The sequence below is a fragment of the Bubalus kerabau genome, chromosome 2 (genome assembly GCF_029407905.1).
Source record: "Bubalus kerabau isolate K-KA32 ecotype Philippines breed swamp buffalo chromosome 2, PCC_UOA_SB_1v2, whole genome shotgun sequence".
NCBI classification, from domain to species: Eukaryota; Metazoa; Chordata; class Mammalia; order Artiodactyla; family Bovidae; genus Bubalus; species Bubalus kerabau.
This window is the reverse complement of record NC_073625.1, coordinates 34,067,877-34,087,710: the sequence shown is the minus strand read 5'-3', so window position 1 is coordinate 34,087,710 and position 19,834 is coordinate 34,067,877.

Sequence of the window (19,834 nt, the reverse complement as noted above, 5' to 3'; positions counted from 1 at the left end):
GTGATAATATACAGCCTTGACATACTCCTTTTCCTATTGGGAACCAGTCTGTTGTTCCATGTCCAGTTCTAACTGTTGCTTCCTGACCTGCATACATATTTCTCGAGGCAGGTCAGGTGCTATGGTATGCCCATCACTTTCAGAATTTTCCACAGTTTATTGTGATCCACACAGTCAAAGGATTTGGCATAGTCAATAAAGCAGAGATAGATGTTTTTATGGAACTCTCTTGCTTTTTCCATGATCCAGCAGATGTTGGCAATTTGATCTCTGGTTCCTCTGCCTTTTCTAAAACCAGCTTGAACATCAGGAAGTTCACAGTTCACGTATTGCTGAAGCCTGGCTTGGAGAATTTTGAGCATTACTTTACTGGCGTGTGAAATGAGTGCAATTGTGCAGTAGTTTGAGCATTCTTTGGCATTGCCTTTCTTTGGGATTGGAATGAAAACTGACCTTTTCAAGTCCTGTGGCCACTGCTAAGTTTTCCAAATTTGCTGGCATATTGAGTGCAGCACTTTCACAGCATCATCTTCCAGGATTTGAAATAGCTCCACTGGAATTCCATCACCTCCACTATCTTTGTTCGTAGTGATGCTTTCTAAGGCCCACTTGACTTCACATTCCAGGATGTCTGGCCCTAGATGAGTGATCACTCCATCGTGATTGTCTGGATCATGAAAATCTTTTTTGTACAGTTCTTCTGTGTATTCTTGCCACTTCTTCTTAATATCTTCTGCTTCTGTTAGGTCGATACCATTTCTGTCCTTTATCAAGCCCATCTTTGCATGAAATGTTCCCTTGGTATCTCTGATTTTCTTGAAGAGATCTCTAGCCTTTCCCATTCTGTTGTTTTCCTCTATTTCTTTGCATTGATCGCTGAGGAAGGCTTTCTTATCTCTTCTTGCTAGTCTTTGGAACTCTGCATTCAGATGCTTATATCTTTCTTTTTCTCCTTTGCTTTTCCCTTCTCTTCTTTTCACAGCTATTTGTAAGGCCTCCCCAGACAGCCATTTTGCTTTTTTGCATTTCTTTTCCATGGGGATGGTCTTGATCCCTGTCTACTGAACAATGTCACGAACCTCATTCCATAGTTCATCAGGCACTCTATCTATCAGATCTAGGCCCTTAGATCTATTTCTCACTTCCACTGTATAATCATAAGGGATTTGATTTAGGTCATACCTGAATGGTCTAGTGGTTTTCCCTACTTTCTTCAATTCAAGTCTGAATTTGGTAATAAGGAGTTCATGATCTGAGCCACAGTCAGCTCTGGTCTTGTTTTTGCTGACTGTATAGAGCTTCTCCATCTTTGCCTGCAAAGAATATAATCAATCTGATTTCGGTGTTGACCATCTGGTGATGTCCATGTGTAGAGTCTTCTCTTGTGTTGTTGAAAGGGGGTGTTTGCTATGACCAGTGCATTTTCTTGGCAAAACTCTATTAGTCTTTGCCCTGCTTCATTCCATATTCCAAGGCCAAATTTGCCTGTTACTCCAGGTGTTTCTTGACTTCCTACTTTCGCATTCCAGTCACCTATAATGAAAAGAACATCTTTTTTGGGTGTTAGTTCTAAAAGTTCTTGTAGATCTTCATAGAACCGTTCAACTTCAGCTTCTTCAGCATTACTGGTTGGGGCACAGACTTGGATTACTGTGACATTGAATGGTTTGCCTTGGAAATGAACAGAGATCATTCTGTTGTTTTTGAGATTGCATCCAAGTACTGCATTTCAGACTCTTTTGTTGACCATTATGGCTACTCCATTTCTTCTGAGGGATTCTTGCCCACAGTAGTAGATATAATGATCACCTGAGTTAAATTCACCCATTCCAGTCCATTTTAGTTTGCTGATTCCTAGAATGTCAACATTCATTCTTGCCATCTCTTGTTTGACCACTTCCAATTTGCCTTGATTCATGGACCTGACATTCCAGGTTCCTATGCAATATTGCTCTTTACAGCATCAGACCTTGCTTCTATCACCAGTCACATCCACAGCTGAGTATTCTTTTTGCTTTGGCTCCATCCCTTCATTCTTTCTGGAGTTATTTCTCCATTGATTTCCAGTAGCATATTGGGCCCCTACTGACCTGGGGAGTTCCTCTTTCAGTATCCTATCATTTTGCCTTTTCATACTGTTCATGGGGTTCTCAAGGCAAGAATACTGAAGTGGTTTGCCATTCCCTTCTCCAGTCCAGGAGTTGGTGATGGACAGGGAGGCCTGGCATGCTGTGATTCATGGGGTCACAAAGAGTCGGACACGACTGAGCGACTGATCTGATCTGAACTGATCTGATCTACAGTGGACTACATTCTGTCAGATCTCTCCACCATGACCCGCCCGTCTTGGGTTGCCCCAGAGGCATGGTTTAGTTTCATTGAGTTAGACAAGGCTGTGGTCCTAGTGTGATTAGATTGACTAGTTTTCTGTGAGTATGGTTTCAGTGTGTCTGCCCTCTGATGCCCTCCTGCAACAACTACAATCTTACTTGGGTTTCTCTTACCTTGGGCGTGGGGTATCTTCATGGCTGCTCCAGCAAAGTGTAGCCATTGCTCCTTACCTTGGACGAAGGGTATCTCCTCACTGCCCCCCTTCCTGACCTTCAGCGTGGGATAGCTCCTCTAGGCCCTCCTGTGCCTGCGCAGCCACCGCTCCCTGGACATGGGGTTGGTCCTCCCGGCCACTGCCCCTGACCTCAGGCGTGTGGTTGGTCCTCCCAGACGCCGCCCCTGACCTCGTTTGCCGGGTATCTCCTCTCCACCGCAGCCCCTGACCTTGGATGCGGGGTAGCTCCTCTCGGCTGCTGCCCCTGACCTCGGACGTGGGGTAATTCCTCTTGGCTGCCGCCCTTCAGGCATGGGATCCTCCCGTCTTCTTCCCCTGACCTCGGACGTGGGGTAGCTCCTCTCAAAAGCACTTAGTGTGCCTGTCGCAGCCACCGCCGCCCAGCCTCAGATCGGATTAGATCAGATCAGTCGCTCAGTCGTGTGCAACTCTTTGCGACCCCATGAATCACAGCACGCCAGGCCTCCCTGTCCATCACCAACTCCTGGAGTTCACCCAGACTCACGTCCATCGAGACAGTGATGCCTTCCAGCCATCTCATCCTCTGTCGTCCCCTTCTCCTCCTGCCCCCAATCCCTCCCAGCATCAGAGTACTGTCTAATGAGTTAACTCTTCGCATGAGGTGGCCAAAGTATCGGAGTTTCAGCTTTAGCATCATTCCTTCCAAAGCAATCCCAGGGCTGATCTCCTTCAGAATGGACTGGTTGGATCTGCTTGCAGTCCAAGGGACTCTCAAGAGTCTTCGCCAACACCACAGTTCAAAAGCATCAATTCTTCGGTGCTCAGCCTTCTTCACAGTCCAACTCTCACATCCATACATGACCACTGGAAAATCCATAGCCTTGACTAGACGAACCTTTGTTGACAAAGTAATGTCTCTGCTTTTGAATATGCTATCTAGGTTGGTCATAACTTTCCTTCCAAGGAGTAAGCGTCTTTTAATTTCATGGCTGCAGTCACCATCTGTAGTGATTTTGGAGCCCAGAAAAATAAAGTCTGACACTGTTTCCACTGTTTCCCCATCTATTTCCCATAGACTGGTGGGACTGGATGCCATGATCTTCGTTTTCTGAATGTTGAGCTTTAAGCCCCGCTTAGTGCACAGCAAAGAAATTATACTGACATTTAAATTAACCTTTTAACTTTTTAGAAAATGAAATAAAAATTAATAGTTTAATTTCTTGTAACCTACATTTTTAAAGGTGGGAGCAAGGTTTATTGCTGAGTAATATATGTATATACATATAAATAGGTGTATGTGTGTGTATATACACACCCACACACATATGTATATGTGACATATATATGTAACTGTGTATTTAACTTTGGTTTCTTGTTATATAAAACTAAAAAATAAATTTTTATTTACAAAAATCTTCAGAGATAATTGTAAGTAATGAAGGGACAAACTTGAGTGAATACAAACAAACACGTACTCAAAAATAAAGGAACTTGAGCAATAGGTAGCAGTTTGAGATGAATGTATTACAGTTTTCCTATATCTGTTTCATTTAGCTTAATACTTTTGAGGTCAAGTTGGTATTGAGGGCCTACTTAGACTTTCCTCATCCTCATATCCAAGAAGTGGGGCAAGAATTAGGAAAGCACTGTCAGCTTAAAAAAAAAAAAGAAATGTTATCTGGTGAAGGAAGACAGATGATTCCAAAAATCAAAATAACTGTCAACAGAGTTTTTTCTGCCTGAAATAATAATCCTGTGACTCAGATGCCAACTATACAGAAATAAACATGAAGTAGCCCCCCCTTTGGGACCTCATAGACAAATGTGGAAAATGAAGCAGTGAAAAGCTGTGAGAGGAGAAGAGAGAGATAAGAATATCCTATGATTCAACATTTATATCAGAGACTAAAGCATTCCTCTTGTGAATGCTTGTTTCTTATTTCCAGAATTTTCAATTAGATGTTTACAGATATTTAGATTTCAAGAAAATTAACACAGTGGTTCTCAGACTTTAATATACATGAGAATCATCTAGAAGATTTCGGAAAGGCTTCTGTTGTGACCTCCCTGCACCCCCTACCCCCCATCAGCTTTTACTTTTGTTTGTGTTGGAGAGACCTGAGAATTGGCATTTCTAAATTCCCCTGTGATGTTATTGCTGGTCTGGGGAAAACATTTTGAGAACCATTTCTCTAGAATTTACCTCAAATAAAGATTGTAATAATGCTTGAATAATGTAAACAAATATCACAAAAATCTAAACCAAGTAAAGAATGTATTTCCCACAACACTGCTACATTTAAGGACTTTTTAAATATTATAGTAAGCCAGTAGAATCTACAAATTTCTCATAGCATTAAAATCCATCATTTCATCAACTTAAAAACTACTGTCTCATGGCCTTCTTTCTCAAAGATATAAATGATCGATTACCACAATCCACAATCCTGTGTTTTGTGTGTGTTGGGGATAAATTCGGTGTTAACTTCATTGTTAACATTATATTGCTTTTTGAGATATTAATTATCGATTGTACTCCATACAGGGAAAACAGTGCATACTTACAGACCAAAAGTAGACTAGTTAAATTTTTTCATGATCCCATTTAAAGAATTTTTAAGTTGAAATTCTATTTCTGGAGCATGTTTTTTACATTTCCTTCCTTGTTTTCCCTCCAGCAGTAGTTGACAATATAAATCCTTTGACTTTAGCCAAATTGAATACATATCATTTTTTTTTACTGATGAAAAGCCAAAAAGATTAGTAATCCTTTTGACTTATCCCTGCCTTGCAAACAGCTAAGTGTGTGAAGCATTACACAGGAGTCTACATTCTGACCAGCATTCTTATTAAGCTTTCAACATGTGTTGACTAGGAAAGACACAAACATGCATATACGCATACAGACTCACACATCATGAGAGCTGTGAGTTCAGCTTTATTTGGGACTTATTGAGGACTATATCCCGGGAAACAGCCTCTGGGCTCTAAGGAAGGTTGGAGAGAGCTGACAGTGCGTATGGTTTTGGTGAACGGGGTGTGTGCCACGAAGCACACGTCTCCATAGAAGGTTGCTGCAAATCAGGAGGAGAAGGTGTCTGCGCTGATGATTTTTAGTGCTTCTTTAGGTATGAGGTGAAGCAAGAAATTGGATTCATACAATTCTTTTCAAAAATATCTATCCAGGGGTCTGTTCTACCAGTTTCTCCTGGATGACAGGGCCTCATTCCTGATCTCTGCCCTGACCTCCTTTCAGGGTATGTCGGAGGTCAGCAACTCTGGTGGCTAATAACCTAATCCCGTAGAGCCAAATGGTGAGGGAAATTCTTTAATTAGCACATGTGATATGTGCCTCTATTATGGAGTAAACTTTGTGATAGCTACTGAGAATTCAGAGGAATGCATGATCCTGTTTTCTAGGAACTTGGTAGGAACTGAGGTGTAGACAAGAGAACAGAGCAGTATACTCTGAGATGCAGAGCGCTGTCTTGTAAAGATAAACAGAGAACTGGGGTTGCTCCAGAAGGGCAGGAGTGCTCCACATATGAAATCTGGGAAGGCTGCCAACCAGCGGATATCTTCCAGAGGGTTCTTAAAAGTAAATAGGAATATTCGGGGCCAAAAAGGAGAAAGGATCCTCTAGAGAGGTAGGAAAATGTTTAAAACTTCATTTAGTGATTGAAAACAATGCCATCCCATCAGTGAACCTAATTTAGGGGGTTCGACATAAATGCCTAGGATCATAGGCATCAGTAATATGTGGTTATTTATTTTACTGCTATTACATTTTTGAAAATGAAACAATCTGAAAGAAGAATGCATCAATATTAAATATTTTGATAAGGCCATGGTACAGATTTCCTGAAAAATTGAAAGCAAGAGGAAATTTTTCTTAAAGTGAAATAAATCAGAAGTGTCTATAGTGAACAAAAAACTTCAGGTAACTCTTGGAGAACATTCAAGGTTTGAGTGGAGGCTCAAGTCTGACAGTCGAGAAAGTACGGTGAAGAGAAATAGCCCCAAATTTGCAAGAAACCAACATGAAATTCATGAATGTTTTCTGACACTAAATTTTCCAGAATATCCTTGCCAATATGTATAAAAGGATGTGTGTATGCAAATATATATATTCCTCATATATTCAAATATACATTAAAATAATGGATTGTTTGTTTGGATTTTTGTTTATAAAGAGCTGCCCTCATGATAAATCTTTTGACATTTATAATTTCACATGATATAATATTTATGATTTTGGCAATGAAGAATGATTTCCACTCCAACTGCTGTTAGTCCTGCAAAAATAAAAATAAATTTATTACTCTCACAATCCAAATGATAAGCTTTTTCAGAAATTTGTCATAAAAAAATCTTGAATAATAGTAAAGGAAGATTTTGTATATGTTCTCCAAAGTTTTTCAGTGCTTTTTATCTTGGACATCCTGTGACTGACTTACTCTGTTTAAGCAGAGAAGTAAGTCAGCTGGCCAGAGGGCCTGGTGGAATGTGGCTGCAGAACAGGCCAGCCTGTACCTGCCTTGTGCCAGTAAGCCAAGATTGATTCCTGAGCTAAGGCTGATCATTCCTGATCAGAGATAAATATCTATGCTGATTCTTTTGAATTATCCAGACCACATCTCCTTCATTAACACACAATTAGAAGTTTACTAGCTATTTCTTCTGCAGGTCCCTATCTGTTAAAATGAGGGCCATTTTTTCCTTAATATTTTTATTTTTGTTTAATTTTATTTTTGGTTTCACTGAGTCTTTGTTGCTGCACATGGGCTTTCTCTACTTGCTGGGAGTAGGGGCTACTCTTCATTGAGGGGACAGACTTCTCATTGTGGTGGCTTCTCTTGCTGCTGAGCACAGGCTGTAGGCATGAGGGGTTTTTGGTTGCAGCATGCAGGCTCATAAGTTGTGGTGCATAAGTTTAGTTGCTCTGTGGCATGTGGGATCTTCCCAGACCAGGGATCGAGCCCGTGTCCCCCTGCACTGGCAGATGGGTTTTTTATCCATTATGCCACCAGGGAAGTCCCCAAATGAGGGCCATTTTAAGTGAAAGAAAATAATTGCTAAAAAATGGAATTTATATTTGACCATTTTATGTTGCTGGTCAAAGGGAATTTTGCCATCTCCCAATCTTCTCTGAAGATGGCAATAAAATCAGCAGGTTACAGTCTCTTCCCAAATGACTTTCTAATTAAGTTTGCATTTTAGATTTACTACCTGTCTCTCCTGCTCTCTGACGGTTTAAAGCCTTCTCCTTATATGTGCTTCTCATAGAATCTACATGAGTCAAAAAGTCAGTGATAGCTCCAACTATGAAAAGAGACACCAATTAAGGTGAAGTAGTGTTTATGCTTTGAAGAGAGTTATGTGTTAAGCTGAGGAATAGTTTGGAAGTTCCCTTCATAGTGAGGGAAAAAAATGTACAGTAAATGGTTATGTTTCAAAGAGCTCAGCATTCACAGTTACTGCCGGCAAAATAGTTTAATTCTACTCATGTGTGTTCTGAGATGAAGAGGATCAACATGAATATTTATCTGTCAGTGTATTCAAGGAGTACATATGCATTCTATGTGAATAAAGGGTTAATTGTTTGGGGAACTTCTCACAAATAATTTTTTTTCACCTAGCTTCGATTCCCAAAAGAAAAGTGAAGATGGGGTGCTGTCTCTTAAGGTAACCTTGGAAGTAGCATCAGGAGACCCTGCGATCCCCTGGTTCACTCACTGATCCCTCCTCCACTTTCTGCCTTCCTCTGACTCTCTGAAATAGAGAACCTTCTGTTTCACGACTGAGAAGCCAGGAGGAGGGAATCATTTCTAAGTGGTGTCCCTTGGAGTGCATACCACTTTGAAAAGTGGGGGTCTTGACTTAACTTAGTTAAGCTGCCTTAACCTACTAGGAAAACCTGGTTTAATACACACCAGTACATTCTTACTGCCTGGTTGCATTGTTTGTTCGGTGTTCAGGATCTGTTAATGTGTTTGAGAGAGATGCGTAGGGAGTTCCTGGTCTGCATCTGGTGCTGTAACAGCTGCTGTTTACAAACAGATCAACAGGTTCACTGGGCCCCTCTTCTGGAGCTTATGGTCTAGTGGTGGTGGGGGTGTTTATTTGCTAAGCTGTATCCAACTCTTTGCAACCCCATGGACTGTAGCCTGCCAGGCTCCTGTGTCTATCGGACTTCCTAGGCAATAATAGGAGAAGGCAATGGCACCCCACTCCAGTCCTCTTGCCTGGAAAATCCCATGGACGGAGGAGCCAGGTGGGCTGCAGTCCATGGGGTCGCGGAGGGTCGGACACAACTGAGCAACTTCACTTTCACTTTTCACTTTCATGCATTGGAGAAGGAAATGGCAACCCACTCCAGTGTTCTTGCCTGGAGAATCCCATGGATGGAGGAGCCTGGTGGGCTGCCGTCTATGGGGTCGCACAGAGTCAGACACGACTGAAGCGACTTAGCAGCAGCAGCAGCAGGCAGTAATAATGGAGTGGGTTGCCATTTCCTTCTCCAGGGTATCTTCCCAACCCAGGGAGTGTTAGGAGTCATCTGAAATGAATAGGTTAAAAATAATGTATTATAAGACACATCGTTCAGTCTCTTTCTGAAAGGAAAATACAAAAACGTTCTAGAAAAATACTTATCTATAAAAGGATTGACACATAGTATACTTTCCTTATGTCTTTGGGGAGTTGAGGGTGAAAGGATTTAAACACAAACAGAACATAACCATGCTTCTCTACATGGTGAAGTATGTCTGGGGACTAGGGAGCCATCCGTCTTGCTGTGATGGTTTGTGGAGAACACGCTGAGGACCATTCAGGGAGCACTCCTGTGTTCAATTCAGAGCATTTCCTTCTAAGCCTTTCAGATATTTACTGAGCAACTATTATGTTCCAGATGCTGGCCCTACCAGTGCTGGGAATAACAGACTTTGATACTTTTTAATATCATATTAAAAGTAAAGCATCTCTGGCAACAATTCATTTGGCTAGAAAACCCAAATTATTAAAATAGTCCAATCTCAAGACAGTCTGTTAGTCATATTTTACCTCAGTTATTGTTTCTTTTTTTAAATGGCAACAAATTGTAGCATTATTTTTGAGCTCATTTATAATTTACTGGATAAATGGGTTTATGTGCTTAGTCATGTCCGACTCTCTGAGTCCCCATGGACTGTAGCTCGCCAGGCTCTTCTGTCCATGGGGATTCTCCAGGCAAGAATACTGGAGTGGGTTGCCATGCCCTTCTCCAGTGGATCTTCCAAACCCAGGGATTGAACCCAGGTCTCCTGTACTGCAGGCAGATTCTTGACCATCTGAACCAAAAGGTCAGCTGCATTTTAAGACACCTTAAATTAATACTATAAATCGAAAGAGACACATGTACCCCAATGTTCATTGCAGCACTGTTTATAATAGCCAGGACACGGAAGCAACCTAGATGTGCATGGATAAGAAAGCTGTGGTACATATACACAATGGAGTATTACTCAGCCATTAAAAAGAATACATTTGAATCAGTTCTAATGAGGTGGATGAAACTGGAGCCTATTATATAGAGTGAAGTAAGCCAGAAAGAAAAACACCAATACAGTATACTAATGCATATATATGGAATTTAGAAAGATGGTAACCATAACCCTGTATGTGAGACAGCAAAAGAGACACAGATGTATAGAACAGTCTTTTGGACTCTGTGGGAAAGGGAGAGGGTGAGATGATTTGGGGGAATGGCATTGAAACATATAATATCATATAAGAAACGAATCGCCAGTCCAGGTTCGATACAGGATGCTTGGGGCTGGTGCACTGGGATGACCCGAACGGATGGTACAGGGAGGGAGGTGGGAGGTGGGTATAGGATGGGGAACATGTGTACGCCCGTGGCGGATTCATGTTGATGTGTGGCAGAACCAATACAATATTGTAAAGTAATTAGCCTCCATTTAAAATAAATACATTTAAATTAAAATAAATAAATAAGCAGGGTGCCAATTAAAAAAATAGTATAAATTGGGATTTGCTGAGTAATTATTAATAATTATATAAAAAATATTATTCTAAACCTGACAAAAGCCAAATATCAAAGACTTACAGAGATACACTCAACTCATATGCTTTTCTTACATCCTCAAAAAATTACAAATACTTGAGTTTAAAGTATGGGATGTATTTAGAAACCTACTTTCTGTCCTTTGAAAACTTTAAACGTTTTCTAAGATACTACTTTGCTTAATTAGAGAGAGGTCATATGTTTATTAAATATAAGTTTAATCCATTCTACTTACGCCTGGTGGCCAAGGTAACATTTTGGAGGATTTAAAATATTGGGCCATCCAAGTTTTTCCATGTTGATTGAAGTCAGAGTTTGGGACTTAGTATACTAAGGAGTGTGTTCCCATCACTTATGCATTTGAAATGTAAAAGGCTTTATTTTGAATGCACTGAGGCATATTAAAAATAAAATGGAATTTTGTATGCTTCAGATATAGCCAAGGAGATTTGTTCAATGTCATTTTGAATGTTCCCCAATCTGAGGATGGAATCCCTCAGGTAATACTGGAAACATTTTGAGCACTTGTATTTTGAAAAGAGGCACTTAATATAAACAACCAAAAATGTTTTTAAGCAAAATATTATATATAAAATACACATATATAGTTATATCTATATATAGGCTTATATCTTTGGTTATTCAAGAAGTAATACAATATGATTATTACAAAATAAAGCAACATTGAATTATTTTTATTTTTTTTAATATTTTTCCAAAACAGGAGAGCTAAAAATAAATATTTTAGGCATCATAATCCTCTACTGCCCCAACAAGTAATTCAAAGATGTGACAGAATCTTAGTACGATAGTTGTTTTTTTCCTGTTCTGTGCCTTTATTAACAAAAAATATGGGTTGAACTTTGCTGACATCTTTGACTAGTCTTTGGTACTAAATTATTTGTGAGCATACAGAGTTAAATATAGACTGCTTTTATTTTTGCTAAAAAGTTTACTGTTGTCTTTCTCAAAATGCATGGCAGGGTAGAGGGGAGAAGGGATGGGGTGAATGCAGTATTTGCTTATCAGAAAATGCCCAAGTATCTATTTTGGTGCATCTGAGAGCAGAAATGAAGATTTCCAAATAAATAAACAAGCTACATGAAAAAACATCAGAACAAAAATGCCACAATTCCCATTAGTGAGAATAACAATAAGAAGAAACATTTACATTCTCTTATAAATTAGCTATATAAATTAAATCTTTATAAGCCAAATCTGTGTTTAAAAATAGAGATAATAAAGACATGTATATTTATGGTGGTGTTAAAAGTTTCTAAGTTACAGCAGACAATCACAGTTTATATTTAGGTTGGGGAAAAAGGAGAAATGAATTTCCTTTCAGTTAACTATGTGGTATAGACTTCTGCGCACTTTAATTTATTTTCACATCCAAAGTGTAGACAGTGTTCACCTATAGGGGATGAAATGTAAAGTGTTCATCAGTTTAAAGCAGATTCTAGTGGATTTGTTTTTAATTGATATATAGTTGATGTACTATGTTATATAAGTTGCTTGCTTGCTAAGTCACTTCAGTCGTGTCCAACTCTGGCCTGCCAGGCTTTCAGTCCATGGGGTTCTCCAGGCAAGAATACTGGAGTGGGTTGCCATTTACTTCTCAAGGTGATTTTCCCAGCCCAGGATTGAACCTGCATGTCTTGTGTCTCCTGCATTGGCAAGCGGGTTCTCTACCACTAGTACCACATGGGAAGCCCATTATATGTTACCTATGTACAACGTAGTGATGCAGTTTACAAAGGTTATACTCCACTTATAGTTATTATAAATTATTGGCTATATTCTGTGTTGTACAGTGTACCTTTGTAGCTTATTTTATCCATAAGAATTTGTACCTCTTACTCGTCTACCCCATCTCTTGCTTCTAGCTGCCTCTCCAGTCTCAGTTCTTGCTATTGTCTTCTTGACCTCAATCCACCCAGCCACAATGCCTGGATGCAGTTTCTCCAAGATTTCATTTCCTGTCTCACACTTTTCACAGTTGCTTCTATTTGTTTAAGTAGCTCATTTAGACCTCTCTTTGGGTTCAGGTTTCAGTTCTGACTCAGTGGGAAAGCTCTTCCTGTCCTCTCTAACGCCAGCCCTCTCTGGTCTAGCCTGCCACCCGGTATGCTTTATTCTCAGCAGTCGCAGCCCGCTGAAATCATCTCGTATTTGTTTTCTATGTGTTCACTGAGTGTCTTGGCCCCACGCACAAGGCAGCTCCATGAGCACTCACCTCTCGTCTGCCTGGATTAACCACTGTGCTTCTAGTGCCTAAAACGTGGTTGTCCTTATAGCTCTAAGTAAGAAGCCAAGAAATATTTAAAAATTAGTAGTTGATCAAATTCATGAGTTGCAAAGTCGTCCATTAGACTTATAGGTAACCTAAGAGAGAAGGGAGTAACTGGCGCCCACACTGTGCATTTTGAGATACCTATTTTCCCTGGAATTGTTTCCAGGGAAGAATTGATTCTCTGCAGAGAATCAGGGGTATGATTTGCCTCTTCCTGTAACATTTACCCCCACAGCTGTGTGCCCTGAAATATAAGTCTCTACTAGTGAGTAAGTCTGGAGTGAAAGCCCCTTGTGTACATGATGGCTCAGACACTGAAGGCGTGAAACAACAAACTGGATCTGAGTCACAGCCCTGCACTCTGGCCCTGTTTTAAACTGTATCTGAGTGGCAGGGAAAGTGGGTGTGTTGCCGACAGCTGTTTGCATGCATTGAGCCATCAGATGGTGGGGCTGGCAATTGTGGACAGGAGCAACATAAAACATGCATGTTTTATGCTTGTTGATCTGTTTGAGCTGAGCAGTTTTCTGTGCTTTTAATGATTTTCAGGGTTACTTAGATGCTTTCTGAAAAGTTTATAGTCATCCATCTCATGTCAAAAACTGTATTTAGAGGGATCAGTGACACAGATGATGTAAGCTGCTTGGCACAAGAAGAACTCTTGTATTCAGAAATCTTCAGTCTAAGAAGTTATCATGGGCCTTTAAAAGCTTCCAGAAATGTCCCGTTGTATCTACAGTAGTATTTTAGGCACCGCATCAAGGATTCAGTTGGCTGAAGCCATGTAAGGCACATGTTTTAAAAGAGTCCATGTATTCATGCAGGTGAATGTTTTAGTCCTTTTGTGAAGGTAATTGCAAGTGTATCTTATTGAGTGGACTTGAAGCATTTTGAATAGAGATAGATGAAATCCTTTTTGGGAGCCAGATGATAACTGCTGAGGTGTGAGGAGGAAAGCAGCTCCTCTGCCCCTCATTCCTGTGTCTTTTTAACCAACCTCATTTCCCCAAGGCAATGGTACCCCACTCCAGTACCCTTGCCTGGAAAATCCCATGGGCGGAGGAGACTGGTAGGCTGCAGTCCATGGGGTTGCGAAGAGTCAGACACGACTGAGCGACTTCACTTTCACTTTTCACTTTCATGCATTGGAGAAGGAAATGGCAACCCACTCCAGTGTTCTTGCCTGGAGAATCCCAGGGATGGGGGAGCCTGGTGGGCTTCCATCTGTGGGGTCGCACAGAGTCGGACACGACTGAAACGACTTAGCAGCAGCAGCAGCAGCACTTCCCCATGCAGTGTCTCCCCTTAAAATGATGCAGCTTTGCCTCACAAGGGGGAAAGTCACTTTATAATAGATTTGAGGCAGCAGCTGTGGGCCAGTGAAAAAGCGATACTTCATACCCCAGCAGCCTCACCACAGCATCCTCACAAGGGAATCGTAACATCGTCTTTGCTCTTGAGGTAGTAGCCTGCCGGGCACTGAGGCAGAAAGCAGACGTTCCTCAACAGGGTGGTTTTCCACCTGCTGACCAAGGAGGCTCCAATTCCCAGTTGTAAAAGACCTAAGACAGTGAAAGGTGTGTAAACGCTAGCTCAGGGGCCTGTGTAAGTACCCGTCACAAATAAAAATGCCTCTAGGAAGATGTGTATAAAATTAAATAATCTCATAAAAACTCCTTTAGTTTAGGGTTATATACTTCCTGCCATTCCATGCTACAACATTTGCCCTTTTATGACAGAGTGCTGTTAATAAAGGCACAAATGTAAGTTGGGTTTTTAAATTTTCTTAATTGTCTCCTCCCCTCACCCTGCAAATGGACACTGACCACTGATCGGTCCTCAGATGGTATTTTAATTCATATTGATCCATGATCGGGTTTTAAAACATGGAGAATGCTGATTTAGACTTCACTTTTTAACCTCATAAAATATATGTTGTTTCATTTTGCATATAACAGTTACAACCTTCTTCCCAATATCTAATTTCACATCACACCTTTTTAATAAAGAAACCCGCACAGGCTATTTTCACTTGCCCACCTAAAAGCTGCTTCTAATGGGCAGCTGACACATGTACACATTGCCTCTGATAGGCATGATTGTGCATTCTTTCACTTCAGTGGATTTCTATGATGATTTCAGTGGACACTGCCAGAGAGAAGGTGGCATTTTGAAGTTCTGTTCTGTGAGTCCTTCCAGGTAAACAAGAATGCACTATGTGGTATAATGAGTTTGTTTGGCCTTCATGTTTGTCTCCAGATTCAGTTCAGTTCAGTTCAGTTCAGTTGCTCAATCGTGTCTGACTCTTTGCGACCCCATGGACAGCAGCACTCCAGGCCTCCCTGTCCATCACCATCTCCCAGAGTTTACTCAAACTCATGTCCATTGAGTTGGTGATGCCATCCAGCCATCTCATCCTCTGTCATCCCCTTCTCCTCCTGCCCTCAATCTTTCCCAGCATCAGGGTCTTTTCAAATGAGTCAGCTCTTCGCATCAGGTCTCCAGATTAATCTCTTGGTAATTGCTCAGTCATCAATGACATTCCAGAGTCACTTTCATCCCCATCTACCAACATAAAGGGAGATGAGGGTAAACACCCTCTTGTCACCCTCCCTTGGTGTGCCCTTGACAATTCAGCCATCAACACACACTGGTCACCTGACAAGATTGTTTTCCGTGTAAGGACAAGATATCATACACTGAGTCCTTATCCCCATCGATCCCAGGTCATTGACATAATCTTCTCTTGGAGGTTGCACGTGTTTGCTTTGTGATTTTGGCCTTGGGCTGTGTGACACATGGATTTCTTGAGGGCAGGGAACATATCTTCTCACTTTGATATACCTAGTACTTAGCCCAGACTCTGGCGGGAAAGCAGTGAATGCAGAGTCCTGCTTACCAATTCTTTACCATGTGCTAGCGTTCTAGTCAACTCTACAAGTCTAAGTCTTTCTGTGGTTCCAGGGAGCTGAGTGTTTTAGGGTCAGATGCACACAGGTATGAAAACAGCTTGCTTACAATGATATTGTTAAGAAAATGAAGCCCAAGATTTCTTTCATATCTAAACACTGGATGCTTTTACCAAAAAAAATTGCTGTTTCTGTTAATAGAGCACTTCAAAGTAAGTACATAAGTAAAAGAAAGTGGACGTTGTCATTGAGTGAAGTACAATATTTCTGCATAATTAAGAAAGAATAATTGAAGGTTGTTCTTTGATTTGGTAGGTCTGATTTGAAGGGAATTTGTATGTTGCACAACTCAAGATGAAAATGAAATAATATTGCAGTTTGGTATTTTCTATTATCTGTTGAAGTGTTTCCTTTCAAAGAATATCTATTTTTATATACTGTCCCCAAATGTGATCTTTTCAGAAAGCATGTTATCATCAAATGCATTTTAACAAAGTATAACACATTATGGGATTTGAATGGAGAGGGAAAATACATCTATAAAAGCAATACAGAGTAGCTGGGAATACAAATTTTGTTTTCTGATGTTAAACATGATGAATCTACAAGTCAGATATTTGTCATTAGTAACAATGACTCATGGTTAAATGTGGCATAAATAAGTGGTAAAAGGCCTCATTACACAACTAAAATTAAGAATATAAGCTTCGTAGAGCCCATGTTTTTCCCCCCCTCAGACAGTGAAACAATTAATGCATGAGTTATGAAATAGGAAAGGGAAAAGGGAAAATTCTATGTGTTGATTAACTACCATACCCTATGCTTAGTATTTTCACGTAATTTTTATCTTCTAAACTTGACGTTTCTTCCACATAGGTAATTTTCATCAAAGGAAGCTGAGGTTTAGGAATTTTAATAACTTACCCAAGATTACAGGTTATAAGTGGCAGAACCAGGATTTGTCTGACACTGTTATTCATAATCTTCCCAGTACTTTTTGAGGCTCAGAGCAATTGCCTACGAGAATCTCCCCAATCTGAGAAAGGCTGAAATCCTGATTTAAGAGTAGCTTTCATTATAGCTGTTAGAAAGGAACAAAATGCTCTGTCAGGGATAGCAAACCTAAATTATAATCAACAATGATAACAACTGTGAAACAGGAAACTTACTTGCGTGAAAGTATAGCAAAATAATCAAAGGCTTCAGGCAGACAGTAGTCTGGGAAAAGGGCAATGAACACAACCAGTCCCATATGCCTGGTGATGTTCAAGGGAGCAGTTTTGGTCCAGGGTTTTACGTGTACTAAACAATACGATAGAGGAATAAGACGAGCTACTATTCTAGCCACGTACCGACCACTAGCACAGCTGAGAGCACAAGCTCAAGATGTCATGGATCCTTTTGGCTCTGAATTATCAGGACAGTTTTAGAAATGAGGGCCCAAGTTCAGACATTAAAAAAAAAAAAAAAAACAAAAAAAAAACCACCTACCCAAAAGCATCCATCTAGTAAGTGTCAGGACTGAGATAAACTTAGAAATGGTCTAAATGCCAATGAAATACTTACAACCATAGCACCTTTGCCTCCCTAGGGGATCACTAAGTAATAAGACACAAGAGATCTAAGGCAGAGTTGATCTGAATAATGGAAAGTGATGCCTGGTGGGAGGTAGTGAGTGAACAGGAGGAGGGCGCAGGTGAAGGAGCTGCTGTTAGAGAAGAGAAGGGGTGCTTCACTTTCTGAAGTTTCAGGGCACAAGCTGCCCTTGGAGACAGGAAAGGGTGCCCCTGCCTAACCCACGAGGTCGTATCCTCTCCTTCCTGACAGGCAGATCCTTTATTTCTCCTGTGCTTTGTTTGTCTGACCCTGTCACCGCTGTTCCCCCTGCTGGAAACAGTCATCCATTCTGCCTGGTTAACGTCAGCTTTCTGCTGTGCTTGGTATTTCTATACACCTTGCCCTGAGTGTAGAAAGATGTTGGCTGGTGAATAAAATGCACGGGGGGGCAATCATTAAAAGAGAACCTTTTCTTTCCGTGTGGCATCATGAGTAAAGGGGAGGTTTCTCATCTAAGAGATTTGAGCCTTCATCTCTAAATTTGTCTACTTGGCAGATTCACTAACCCAAGGATATACACATCAGCATCTGAGAAGTAGGGTAAGGGCACACCTCCTCTGGTGCAGATGATTTTGTGCTGTGTTGCCTGCCAGGTGATGTTCTGAAGCTGAATATGGGGAGATGGATGGGACTGGGTGGTCTGTGACGGAAAGTCTAGGAATGTTACATTGGGTATGAGTCTGTAGACCAGTGCTTCTCAAAATGTGATGGAATCACCCAACCAGCTTATAGAAGGCAGACTCTGATTAAGTTTGAGGTAACTACCTGAGATTTTGCATTCATCACAAAATTGTGGCTGGTGTATACCTTATCCATTCAGGCTGCTATGAAAATATACCGTAGGGAGTCAGTGGCACAAACAGTAAACATTATTTCCCACACTTTTGGAGACTGGAAACTCCAAGATCAAGACCCCAACCAATTCACTGTCTGGTGAGGACCCCTTCCCAGTTCACGGATAATTGTCTTCTGGCTTTGTCTTTGTGTAGTGGAAGGAGCTAGATAACTCTCTAGGGTCTGTTCTCTGAAGGCACTAATCCCATCCACAAGGTCTCCACCCTCATGACCTAATTACCTCCAAGAAATTCCATCTCTTAACAGCATGTCATAGGGAGTTACAGTCCCAACATACAAATGGGATTAGGGGGGTGGGAGAGCACATACATTCAGGCCAAAGGTGCTAACCTCAGAGAACATTTTGATTTTTCAGGCTGTGGAGCATCTTGCTCTGTTGCATTTGCATTAATCATCTGTTTCCAGGGCAGAGCCCCCAGGCAGCAGCTTGCACTAATTCTTCCTAAATCATCTGTGTAGACTATGCCTCTTGATGTCAACAAATCATCCAGAGCTGATTCTGCACATCTCTTCCCGACTCCACACTCTGTGAGATCAAGGTGGAAGGTTGATGACATCTGTAGTCGGAGTAGTTCCAGCACAGACATCAATGAGTGCCACCCATCAAAAGATTTTTCTTAGTAGCTCGCTCACTCTCTGTTGCTATTTTATGAATGTATCATGACCCAAATCATGCTAATTCAGAGTATTTTCTTCCAGCGTGTTTCATTTTTACAATGTGATATTATTTTATGTGTATTTGTAGGATGGGAGCTCCAGGCTGCCCAGGAGGTGATATTTTTTTAAGACATCTAGACTCAGAAATAAGCTAAGTGATGCACCCTACTCACATCCTTTAACCTAGGTTGTTCACAATATGGTGTCACCAATAGAAGAACTGCAGTGAATTACTAGGTGTAAGGCAGAATTTTGAAGCTTATTTTAAAGATAACACACTTGGGCCTGTGTTTCATAATGCATGTAGTAAGCACATTTATTATCCTCAACAAAGCCTCCGCATAGCCACAATTTTGATGTTATTCCAATGGGAAAATGTGTTCTGAACTACACAGTCCACTTATAAACACATACATGAACCTGAATTGATTTGGAAAGTTTTGGAAAATTATGTGACCTGGATTAAGGGTTTTTCTTAGATTGCAGTTAAGGTTTGTGCTAATATACCTAAAAATGATAGTAAGATTTATAGTAAATAAATAAATAAATAAATTTACAGTAAAAAAAAAAAAAAAAAAGGGATGGGGGAACCCCTAACATGTGTGTGTGTGTTTATATGGAGAAGCTTCACGATAGGGAAAGAAAGCTGGGTGGGGGCCAGGGGGTGGGGGGGGGCGGTGGTGGAATCCCAGCAAAGTGATCACTTGCCAGGTAAGAGAAGCTATGCAGCAAAATCTTGCTGAAACTAGCTTAAAACCAAGTGGCACTGTGGTTGCTATCAAGGGACTGAGGCTCAGCAATCACAGATGGAGGGCAAAGCAGCATAAATCCCATGAGATTGTATAGGACCTGCTTTGGAATAGAAAAATGAACTTTCCTGAATTTTTATTTCTCTCTCCCTCTGTTTGGGC